At 35.0% G+C, this 12,145-nt stretch overlaps 1 protein-coding gene across 1 annotated transcript in view; it reads left to right on the forward strand.

The window, feature by feature from the left end:
* TAFA5 (TAFA chemokine like family member 5) overlaps window positions 1-12,145 on the forward strand; it is a gene marked incomplete at both ends in the record, with an annotated part of 338,365 nt that overhangs the window by 183,534 nt on the left and 142,686 nt on the right. The gene's annotated exons all lie outside the window — the stretch shown is intronic.

A 12,145-nucleotide genomic window follows, 5' to 3' on the forward strand; every position in this document is an offset into this window, starting at 1 on the left:
GAGTCTCCTACTCTGGAGACATTCAAATCCCGCCTGGACGTCTTCCTGTGTAACCTCATCTAGGTGTTCCTGCTCCAGCAGGGTGATAGGACTAGATGATCTTTTGAGGTCCCTTCCAATCCCTAACATTCTGTGATTCTGTAGTAAAGTGATGCTATGGAGTTGCTTTGCTCATTAGAATCTTCTTTAAGTGGTAATGTAGAGATACAGCTAAGTAAGAAAGTTGCTTCAGAAGAGCTTTTAAATTATTCAAATTGCAGTTTTAAAACGTGCTGATAAAATGCTTTTAAAATATACACCTTCCTACTATAAAAAAGCTTTCAGTGGCCAACTGATTCACACAATTTCTCTGCTGGTAGATCCTACAGCATGCAATATACTGAGGTCACTCAATTTTTAGGTAGTTTTGCGCTTGTGAAATAGGAAACAGTGCTACAATTCCACATGTATTTGTTCAGCAAAGCTGGCTGGAAATAAGGAGGTAATTGTTTACCACCCAGTATTACGTGGAAGACCAGGAGAACATTAAGAACAACGGGTTCTCCTTGGGTGTTCGGTGTGCATCACATGGATGGGAAACAAATGCTATATGTGCATGGGTTGGATTTTCATCAATGTAGCTATTTCTTGACAAATTTTGCATGGTTCTGGTTTTCTTCACAATTCTGGACCAAAAATGCTACATCTCTGCTTTTAAATGCAAGACTCAACAACACATATAACCTTGGCTTTGACTATTCAGTAGTGTCACTGAATGATTCGGTAGCCCTGCTGAGCCTTGGTTTACAGAAGGTTCCTGAGGCTCAGTGGTTCTGCTGCAGGTTTCAGGCACACAGCTGGTATGTGCAATATATGAAGGCAGCTTACAGAGGCCAAAAGATTTTATGTTGCTAGGTGATTTTTGTTATCTTATTGGTTTGATGTAGTACCTCATAAAACAGGTGCCCTTATTGTTTTCACAAGCTCGTAACCTTTTAAAATTGTTATCTTTATTATTGAAAATATCCATTGATTTTTTTTTTTTTGTTCTGTTTGCAAGGTTTTCTGAGAGAAGCATTAGTTTATTCTTGAGTTGTTTAAATATATTTTTTCCTTCCTTTGCTAATGAAAGTGTGTGTTTGTGTGTGTGCTTGCAAGTTTGCGTTCTAAAAAGAGCAGCAGAAATATCTGATGTCTGCTACAAACTGAAAATGGATAGTGCTTTGCTGGATTTAAAAAATGTTGCAAGCAGTTAGGAGTCACTCCTGGGGATTGTCAGTAAATGCTTACACTGCTTTAGACTGTAGTGTTTCCTCATGATTTTCCTGTTTTGATTTGAAAGTGACATAGTAGAGGCAAAGCACAGGTAATTTTTATTCTCTTCTTAGTTGAAGTCAACTTCATAACTTTCACTTTTTTTTTCATCATAACGTTCACTTTTTCTGTGTTGGTTGGTGTTCTGGTCCCTAGTAGAGCTTCACATTGAGATCTTTCAGTGTGGAGACAGCCTTGTTTTGGGGAGAGGGCCTGAATAACCTCAGTATTTCTTTCTTGGTGTTCTGTTTATGCCAGGAAAGCTTTGTGTGAATGATTTTTAGTTTCCAGGTGAGAGAACTAGCACATTTTTTACTAATCATTCTTGCAGAATAATAGAAGAATGAAGCTTACAAAATGTTGAATCATTTAAAGGTTAGCATGTGTTTGAGAGCTTTGTTTGATTCTGCAGCACTGGCTAGATTTTGAACTTGCAAAGAGAAAACAAAAATAACTATTCCCCATGCAATGATAAGGGGAAATGGCATCTGCTGCTTGCCTGGGTAGGCCAGATTTGGAGAACACAGTACAAAGCAAAGTGTCAGCGGAACAGAGAACTGTCTTTTCTTTAGTTTCATTTACCACAATGAGACTTGGAATTGGAAGGTGAATCAAAACCATTTTAATGCTGCTGTTATTAGGTGAAGGGAATTTATCCTATCTCTTCCTTTAGAGGAAAGAAGGGAGAGAAGGTTAACATAGAGGTAATACAAAGATTAAAAAAAAAATCAATTTCCCATTAATTTAAGACCCCTGCAAACATTTGCGGACATTCAAAAGATATATATAAAGCAGGAATGGTATTTTTTGGATACATATGAAAACCAACCTTTATTTTTCAATGAATACAGTAAAAAATACAATCAGAAAATGCTGTCAGAGTCATACATTTGCAGCCTTTTGTGTAGTTTTACAGCATACATTTTTCCTATTGAAGCTTTCTGTGTATTTCATATTATTAGACTTTAACTCTTTCACAAAGTGAGTATCACTCAACTGGAGAATGGATTTTCAAGTCTGTGACCACATCTTGCTATCACTTTGGTCTTCGAAGCAGGAAAAGTGCTGAATGTACAAGACCCAGCTTTTCTAAATTCTCCAGCAATGAGAATTCTTGTGTATTTTTAATATTTTGCCTACTCACATCAATCTTAACTGACTGGAAGTCTACAGTGATAATACAATTGTCATGCATGTATTCAGACTGCAAAGAGTCTAAGCAAGCTCTTATTGCATCTCATCACCTAGGATCGGTGAGGATGAAGTAAGAAGAATTTCACCTTTGTTTTACTTAGTGTTTTGAGAGAATGAATGATTTCTTGTCTTTGTTTGTTTATTTGTTTGCTTCTTAGTTTGTTTGTGCCCATCCCTCCCCCTTCCTGCCCCTGCCCCCCATATTAAGTAGTTAAAATTAGGTAGCTTATCTGTTAATTCTGGCACTTTGACAATGTCTTTTACAAAAATCAGAACTGTTTCTCTCAGGGTATTATCCCATGCACTTCTGTAAAAATTACAGTCTATTCAAAACATATTTATGAAGAAACTAGGAAAGATTTAATACAGGAGGTCCATGGTAATAGATAAAATTAGAGAACTGCATAATGCATGTGATAAATAGCAGTTTTCTGCTGTAAAAATGCTAATGTAAAATTCACATATTCTTCTTGAAGCAGCAATATTTTTATTCCTAGTGCTGTAACTAGATGTCTTTTGTTGGAAGGATATTTAGCAATATGGTTTCCTCATACCACAGCCATTTCCTGATTACAGTCTAGTGGGTTTTGGTTTTGTTTTTCTTTTGTTTTTCCTATTAGTTACACTGTGAAGTAACAATCTACTGAAGTCTCAGTTGTACCCTCATCAAGCAGTGAGGCTGAGGACCAGCCCGTGTCCCATTTCTGTCCCCAAAGCATACCTATTATTCCTACTGCCTTGAAAAAGATATTATTTTCTTCTCTGCCAGTGTGAAGCTAATGGGATTACCTTTGTCTAAAAAGAGGCATAAAAGTCAAGGTGGTTGCATGGTGCACCATCTGTATTCAAGCTGTGGTCGTCAGTGATGCTTCTTGAGAAGTGTTCTCCCTCCTGCGGCGTGGGCTGCCATCCTCTTCATCCCTGGTGACTGAGATACAGATACATTGGTACTAGTTAATACTGTGCCCACAACCTGCAGCACTGATGTAATCACAGTTTCATGAGTGGTAACTTAGATGATATATCCTGGTTGGAAATATCATAAGAAACAAGGAAGCATGTTTTACTAAATATCTAATTTTCTGTCCTTTCCCAATGTTCTCATTTCTTGAATAGATTCATCTCTATAGATCTGTGATTGTCTGTTTTTCATGCGTAGCAGCCTCCATGGCCTTTGAATCAAAGAGAAATCTGCTGCAAGAAGTACCTTTGTGTTTTGGGGATATTATTTTGTCCATATACCTTCTCTTCCAAGTCACAACATTACTGGAGTGTGTTGATTTGTTATGGGGAATATTTGCATAATAACTTTAATAACCAACTGGAAGTGAACCTCAGTACTGACCAGGCACAATGTTAATAGCTTTAGTCTGTGCATTTTTCATTTTTTTATTACTTGAATCTTCTTCTCTAGAATAGGATTATCTCTTCACTAAAATAAATAACATGTTGCAAGTTGCTTTTATTGAACACTGTTTTAATTTTAATGAACTGAAACATAATTAGAAAGTGTTTGTTATATTATGCCAACAAAGTACCAATCATGAACTGAAGACTGACATTGGAGCGGACAGTTTGTGATTATAACTGTATGTCAAGATCTTCATTAAGATGCACATTAACTGAACATAATTGACTGTAAGGCAGCTGGACAGTGGTAAAATATTTAGTAATGAACCTCCGCACTGCAGTATTTTCTGCCTCAAGGAGAACAATAAAAATGTCCATATTTTCTTTTAATACCCTTTAGTAAATGCTGCCATATTAGCAAGCCAAATGATAGGATCACATGAGAGCTTTATAGTTTCTGCTTCTTCAGTTTGCTAGGGTTATTAATTCCAAGACTGAAATTTTAAGAAGGAAACAGAGTAAAGAGTTCATTGTGCCTGTTTCACTTATAGTCAAAAATTTAAGAGCAAACAAAAATGATAGCTGATTTTACTCCATTTAAAGTTGGACTCCAACAGCAATTTTCAATTTATTACAAGTAATAGTGCATCCTTTTAGGAAATAACTGCTCTTTAGCTGAACAGAGGCTTTATTTGGTCAGCATAAAATAAATTCTATAGGATCAGGGAAAGTATCTCATACAACAGTGTTGTTTTTCATGATTTTTGTAAGTATTTCGAAGCTAAGTGATCTCATGCTAATGTTTCAGTGATATTTGATGGTATCTAGCCATCAAATTACTTTCATTTATTCTTACCAAATGTATGAATCTCTCTTTTAGTTGTAAGCAACTTAAAAATATATTAACAATAACATGTCAAGTTTATTGTGCATCATCTAGTAGTTGCCTCAGAGTTACCTTTGGAATAACGCATTTTTGAAATCTGAATTTGTATGAACTTTTCATCACATCATATTTGTATCCATTTATATCCATATCCATATAATGGACTAGAGGCAACAAATTTATGATTATTGGCTTTTTAGATTATGTAAGAATTAAACCTCTCAACAGCAAAGGAATGAAGTTCTCAATTTTCTTTAGAAAATGTAATTACATAATTGCACATAAAAAGTCTGTTGCAACAAATGAGAAACAATGTAATAGTGTTGTGTTTATTATCTCCAGTTTTCACCGTAATCTCCCTTATGTACTTGCACTGCAAAGTGTTATCAGGATAATATACTAGAGCATAGAAATGACCATAGTCACCTAAAGTATTTGGTGTTATTGCCCTTCTAGTTCTCATTACATAGATCTGTTGAGGCCTTTGCTTCACACAGGCCTGTAATATTCCTGTGTTAAATACAGAATGCTTTCAGAACAGATAATCCAATTCTGCACTGTGAGTTTTCAGTGGCTTTTTGTGGACTTTGCTGTATTTTAAAACTTGATGGGCAAAATTTATTCCTTCAGATGCAGCCAACCGTCACCAGTAATTTATTTTTTATTCTTTGAGTGGTGTTCAAAGGCTTCAGAAAAGGCATGTTACTTCCTTTAATTTAGGTTTTTGAGAATAGATAAATCATGTCCTAAAAAGATTTGCCCTTGTATTTCATGCAGCTTGATGTAAATAGTTCTGTTTAGTACAGATAATGTGGAAACAAACCAAAAGGTGTTGGTTTTCCTCCTGCTTTTGTGATTCCTTCAGCTCAGAAGCTTCAGCTCAGATGTACCATCTGTTGGGTATTTTCCACATTTTTTAAAATTAAATTTTCTTTTAACCCTTTATGTTTTATGATTTGGTTTATTTTCACACACACACAAAAGCCAGATGTTTTAGCAGCATAAGAACCCAAAATACTCTTGTGGCATTTTTTTTGTGTTTGTTTGTTTTCCTTTTGCTGATAGTAGGCATAAACACACTTACTTATTTTGAAGTATACAGCAACGTTTTCAGTGAAACTTCTTGCTCAGCTCTGTTTCAGGCATGTGTTGCTGTGATATGACTGCACATTATTTTGGTTATTAATGTCATCAAGGTAAATAGTCAGGTCTGGAAGAATTCAAAATTGCTGCCTTAATCTGCCTGCTGAATATGCGTGGAACAGATTAAGAAGAGGTCACAATATATAGTGTGCATGGCACATTTCTGTACAAGTAAATGTGGAAACAATGATTAAAGAGATATATCTTCTATTCTACACTGTCATATATTATGTCACATAAATATTTGGTTTTTGAAAATAAAATGTCCTGACATCTAGGTGTTGAATTCTTAGGAAATTTTATCTTCATAACAAACTTCTAATTTTTTTAAATGTAATAACTTTTTGTCCTGCCTGTGCATTACTGTTACAACATTCTCTAGCTTGCATGAGACCATCCTCAATCAGCAGTTACCCAAGATAACTTTGTAGGAATGCAAAAAGCCGTATTTTATGTCAGTTATTATGCTGCACGTCCTGACTGTTTGCATGGAAGGCAGAGGAGCTGACTTCTATCCCCAAAAAAACTTGGGAAGGATTACGTAAAGCTCTTCTCCCTCTGCTTCCATAACTTCATCTCTGTGATAACTGGGTATGATACATGTCCTGTCATTCCTTCAGCATGGGAACTCTTCACAGGAAGCACTAACTGCTGTGGTAGGATTATTCAAGCCATGATGTATCAGTGAAAGCTGAGTCATGGGAATCAAAAGGAATTGCAGCATTTGAGAAAGAAAGAATATAGTGGGTGTTACCCTAGTACTTTATTTTCCATAGCTCCCAGACAAATAGCTCCTTGAAATATGTTATTTCCTTGTGTTCTTGTGCGAGTGTTACCCTTCAAAGCACTGTATGACATTGCCTTGAAGAGAGAACCTAAATAATAGTGTTTGTTTTAAAGAAGCAATCTAATTTCTACTCACTTTGTTTGAATAACAAAAGGAGAGAGAAAAGACCCTGATTGTCTGTACCATGGAGAAAAAAAGTGGGCTTTTCATCTGCTATCTCCTACTCATCCCATGAGTAACTGTCCTGATTCAGTGCTGGAAAGATTGGCCTTTTCTTCAGATAGATTTATATTCTTTCTGTACAAATGAATAAAAAACTCAGAACACAGGCAAAACACCCACCCCAGAAAACGATGGGAATTTCCAAAAATAGCTTATATCATGACATTAATGCTCTTGCAGTCTTGTGTCTATCAACTGCCCAGTGTTCATACTGTTTTTTCACTATTATTCATTTTTCTGATAATATTTTTACTGTACCAATATTATGATAATCTCTTTAAACAGTTGATTCTGAATGACCTAATTTTTAAACTGCTGAGCATTTATTGCTCATACTGAAGAAAATCTGGTTAAAAAAATGTCTATTCTGCAGCTCTTTGGGGTGAAGATGTTGGTGTTTGTGTACGTATATCTGTCTGTCTCTTGTAAATGGTCCCTTGTATGTTTTTATTGTGATTCAGAATTGCATCTAATTTGGGGCTTCTTGTTCTTGGATTTTGTCATCTTCTTTTTTTCTGTGAGAAACAGGGTAGTTATGCTGTTGTTCTGGAAAGAATGGCATCGATTTAAGAAGAAGAAATAAAGGGGTGGGTGGAAAAAGACAACTTTTCAAATTGTCAGTTTACAATTTAACTGTTACTGACTTATTTTCTAAGTCTACGATTTCATCCCCAAATACATTAAAAAAAAAATAAGTCAATGAAGAATTGCAGTAAATGCAATTTAAATGCTGCTGCTCACCACCCCCCCTTTTTTTTTTTAATATCTCATTTGTGGAACACTTTTGTAAGACTTTGTGAAACTAGTGTGATAGTATTTTTGTGTTTACATTACATCTACGTACTTTAATAACACATTTCTTATGAACACATATTAGTATAGCTTTATGTTAGTATCTTGAAATGTGGTTTACACAACAAAACCTGTTCTATTAATAGGAGATTTAATGTGACATTCTTATATTCTGTTGGCATGGTATGTAGAGGTAGTACTTATTGCTACTAAATTTATCAAGCAATGTAGATAAAGACTGAATTAAAGGTTGCATTGTGTAAACCTATAGGGCAGTAGCTCTTGGGGAAAAAAAAAAAAACCAACACACTTTGTTTTGTTAATTGTGGCACAATTTATTGAGAAACTCTTTCATTTTTCTGTCAAGCTGATTCATAGGGTATGAATCTTTTTGATGTGAATTACTTATAAAGGAAAGTGCAGCTCTTTCCAAAATAAACTATACAGGTAAACACATAAGCACTGGATAGTGTTAAGACATTATATGGTTATATAGAGAATTCTTTTCTCAACCTGTATTTCTGGGTACATTTTAAGTAGTTATACCGTAACTACAATTACTTTTGCATGGTTCCATGCACAGCACTGAATATATCTAATGGTCGTTTATTAAAAATACAAAACTTCTAGCATGGGCACATTTTTCATCACCTTTTCATGCTTAATAGCCAACTACTAAATCATTTATATTAGAAGTAAATCAACAAACCAGAATCAATAAAAGAGAATTCTTAGCAGCCTGCTCTTTCGGAGAGACTGTTGTTTGAGGAAAATAAACTATTTTTTTTTTCTTTCCATGGAAAATTAATTTCATCTATGCCTGAATTTTGCATTAGTTCTGGCAAAGCTAGATTTGTAAGAGGGAAACTTTGTCATAGGGAGTATCTATGAATGAGCTCAGTGAACAGTCAAAAATTATTGCTGGACCCAGATTTCATATTGTATGGTTTCTTTTCCATCATTTTCCATATGAAGATGAACACAGCTGCTGTGTATACAATATAACAAATCTAGGTCAAGCAGCCAGATTAATGATGTCTGGCATATAATCATGAACATTAAAGTAACATTTTATTTTCTTTCTTTACATGGTTTCTATACATAATATTATATAGTTTACAGGAAGGCAATGCTGATTTATGATATAATTTTGCATCCAGGAACTACTGTAATCATGAAGTACTTCTGGGATGAGAATTGCCATGTAGCCTGCATAATCCCTATTCAGATTATAAATGGAAGTGTTCATCTAGTTAATTCTTGTCTGAACAGTTCGTCTTCCATCTGAGTTTAAAAGAAAAAATAATCTTTCAATGAAGATACTTTAAAAAGTATTTTAAGTCAAAAATAATAAACAAAATCATCACATATATAGGGTTGCTTACCCTTTGGCTGTGCTTATTCTAATCAACATCAAATTTTAATTCAATAGAAAAGCAGTCAGTTGGTAATTTTTTGCAGAGAGGTGCACAAATTCTTTTTTTTTTTTTTTTTGCTACAAACAAGATTTCAGTGTAGAATGTTATGCATGCATATGCACGTAAACATATATATGTTTACATATATAGTGTTTTCATTAGTAAGACTTTGAACATTTAATACGATGGTCCGGAGTAAATATTTTCTATATATGTGCAGTATTTTTTAAGTGTTTGGAGTTACATGTGCTTTATTACTCATTTGGTCTGATGTTTATCTAAATGAAAAGAAAGATCCTTACTTTTCTTACTTTTCTTAAGTATTCTTTTTCCTTGAATCACCTTGGTGAGTCTTTACATGTGTTGTTTAGGAAGAGATATCCTCTGTAGAAGGAATGTGCATAAATCCCTTGTTCAGCTCTTCCGTATGTCTTTTTTTGCCCACATTTGAAGGGAGTATTTCTAATGCATGTCTATGCTTGGGCCAGGGCGGGAAATAGCCTAGTTTACTTCTGAGGTCACTCTAAATAGGCAATGGAAACAAAATTGTGCCAGTTTTAGTTATTTCTACCCACATCATCATTTAGCTCTAACCAGGTAAACTTTAGCCTCTGAAAAAGAGATTTTCAGATGACACCTAAGAAATATGCAATTTTTTCTCAGTGTGGCAATAGAAAAAAAAAAAAAGATTCATTTGGTATTTCTTAGGAGAGACTGAGAGCTGTGTCTGTTCAGCCTGGAGAAGGCTGAGAGGGGATCTTTTCAATGTTTATAAGTATCTCAAGGGTGAATGTCAAGATGATGGGACCAGACTCCTTTCAGTGGTGCCCAATGATAGGATGAGGGACAGTGGGCACAGACTGAAGCACAGGAGGTTCCATCTGAGTATGAGGAAAATTTCTTTACTTTGAGGGTGCCAGAGCCCTGGAACAGGCTGCCCAGAGCGCTTGTGGAGTCTCCTTCTCTGGAGACATTCAAATCCCACCTGGGCATATTCCTGTGTGATCTGCTCTAGGTGAACCCGCTTTAGCAGGTAGGTTGGACTAGATGATCTCCAGAGGTCCCTTCCAAGCCCAACCATTCTGTGATTCTGTACAAGTTATGGGAAAAAATAACAGTATGTGTAATAAGAGATGCAATTAATAGTTAAGGGAAAAGGATGTAGTTAAGAAAGCGTAGGGGACTTTTCTATGGACTTAACATTTCACCAATTAATTTGTTTTTCTTGATAAGATGACAAGTTTGGTTGATAAATGGCAGTGAAAATGCAGCATATTTTAGCATTTTTAAGGTGTTTCATTTCATGCCAGCACGTACCCAATTGCTGATTATATATAGCTTTTAAATTGCAGAAGCAATTGTTGAATAAGACACTAAACATTTTTGGGAGGGAAATTTGAAATGAAGGAAAAAAAAATATATCAGTAGTAAGTCTTTAAGCCTACTTCTTTTGAACTTCAAATTTGTTCGGTGTGAACATCAACAGTGACAGCAGAGTAAATGATGTATTTGAAGGAGAAAAGCAAAGTAATAGATAATGATTGTGGGGTTATTTTACTTCAGTGTAAAGCATTAGCAGAACTAATACTTGATTGTGGCTGTTCTTTTTAATATTGGAAATAAAAAGAGTGAAGATATGAATACTAAAACTGAGCTTTTCATAGGTGAAAATACCATACAGTTTCATATGCATCAGAGTATGTTTAGCTTATCACAGATGTGATTGAGAGGTGGTTTGCTAACTTGTCTAAAACACTTAGTAATAAAAGGATTTTTAATTTAGCAAAGCAAGTTAGTAGAAGCTGATGCCAGAAATTTAAATTAAATATGTGGCAAATACTTTTAGTAGAGAGGTGATTAACCGCTGGGACAAATTGCCAAGAGAAACAAGTGATTTTTCCATCACATGAGGCTGTCAAATTAGAACTAAATAACTCTCAGGAAATTATTTGACTCTTGCCAAGAACAAATTATTGGTCTCAGTACATTGTTAACTAGATGAAATTTTAAAGCAGGTGGTTGGGATAGCAGATCAAATAGTTTTTTTTTATTTTTATAATGTAAAATCTGAAGGAATATTTATCTAGCTCTCCTTTGCTGAATCACCACATCAGGAACTTCATTTCAACGTGGTACAATTACAAGTTCATAGAGTATTATTATATCATGGCACATTCCCATTCATGCTATACCTTATTCAGGAGATACTCTCTTATCCACTTGGTCAGATACTGTCCAGTTTCAGTGACAAACTTTTTATTTATTGATTTTTCCTGACTTAAGTCTTGAAGAAACAACTGTTTGGAAAGAAGCAATAGCTTTAGTAGTAGAACCAAAGTCAGTAATTTACTCCAGTGAAAAATTGTTAAATACTGTCTTATTGGAGCAGAATCACTGAGTATCAGCAAAATTTATTCAATGCTAGTGTGCTAAATCAAATGGTATGAGCATGCCTTTAAACTTAGGGAATGAACTTGGTTACTGTGGGTGGCATACACACATCTTACTGCAATATGCGAGCATGTGATGTAGAAATAATTGAGAGAATTAGTGCAGAAAACCTGCAATCCCTTTTCAGCTCTCCTTTTGAGATGATATGTGTATTTTAGTTGGCTACCATTGGATTTTCTTCAGTACTTCTACGTAAATGCTGTAGTGTAAGCTAATAGTCTCTAACTGCTTGAAAGATTCATTGAACAAGTGTCTATTAAGTGCATGAGAATATTTAAATGGCAGGTGAGGGTATTTTATTAGCAATCACTTGGGAAATTGCACATTGAATTAGTCTGTTGCCAAGTTTAAGTGTGTGATTGAGTAGATGCCTCATGTCTGCAGTCCCTGGACATCCAGTGGTGTTCCTCAAAGCAGAATACTGAGGAGTTTGATCTTCAGTGGTCCTTCAGTAGGCATTGCAAAAATGTTCTGAGTCTCAGTTTCACTGCAAGAGTGAATAATTTTTTAATAACAAGGCTTAAATTCTCAACCATTTAAGTTCAGTGCATTATTTCAAATACAGTTTTATATGTTTCAGAGATGCAACAGTATAGTGCCATGATGAAG

Source organism: Nesoenas mayeri (genome assembly GCF_963082525.1).
Source record: "Nesoenas mayeri genome assembly, chromosome: 1".
Taxonomy (NCBI): domain Eukaryota; kingdom Metazoa; phylum Chordata; class Aves; order Columbiformes; family Columbidae; genus Nesoenas; species Nesoenas mayeri.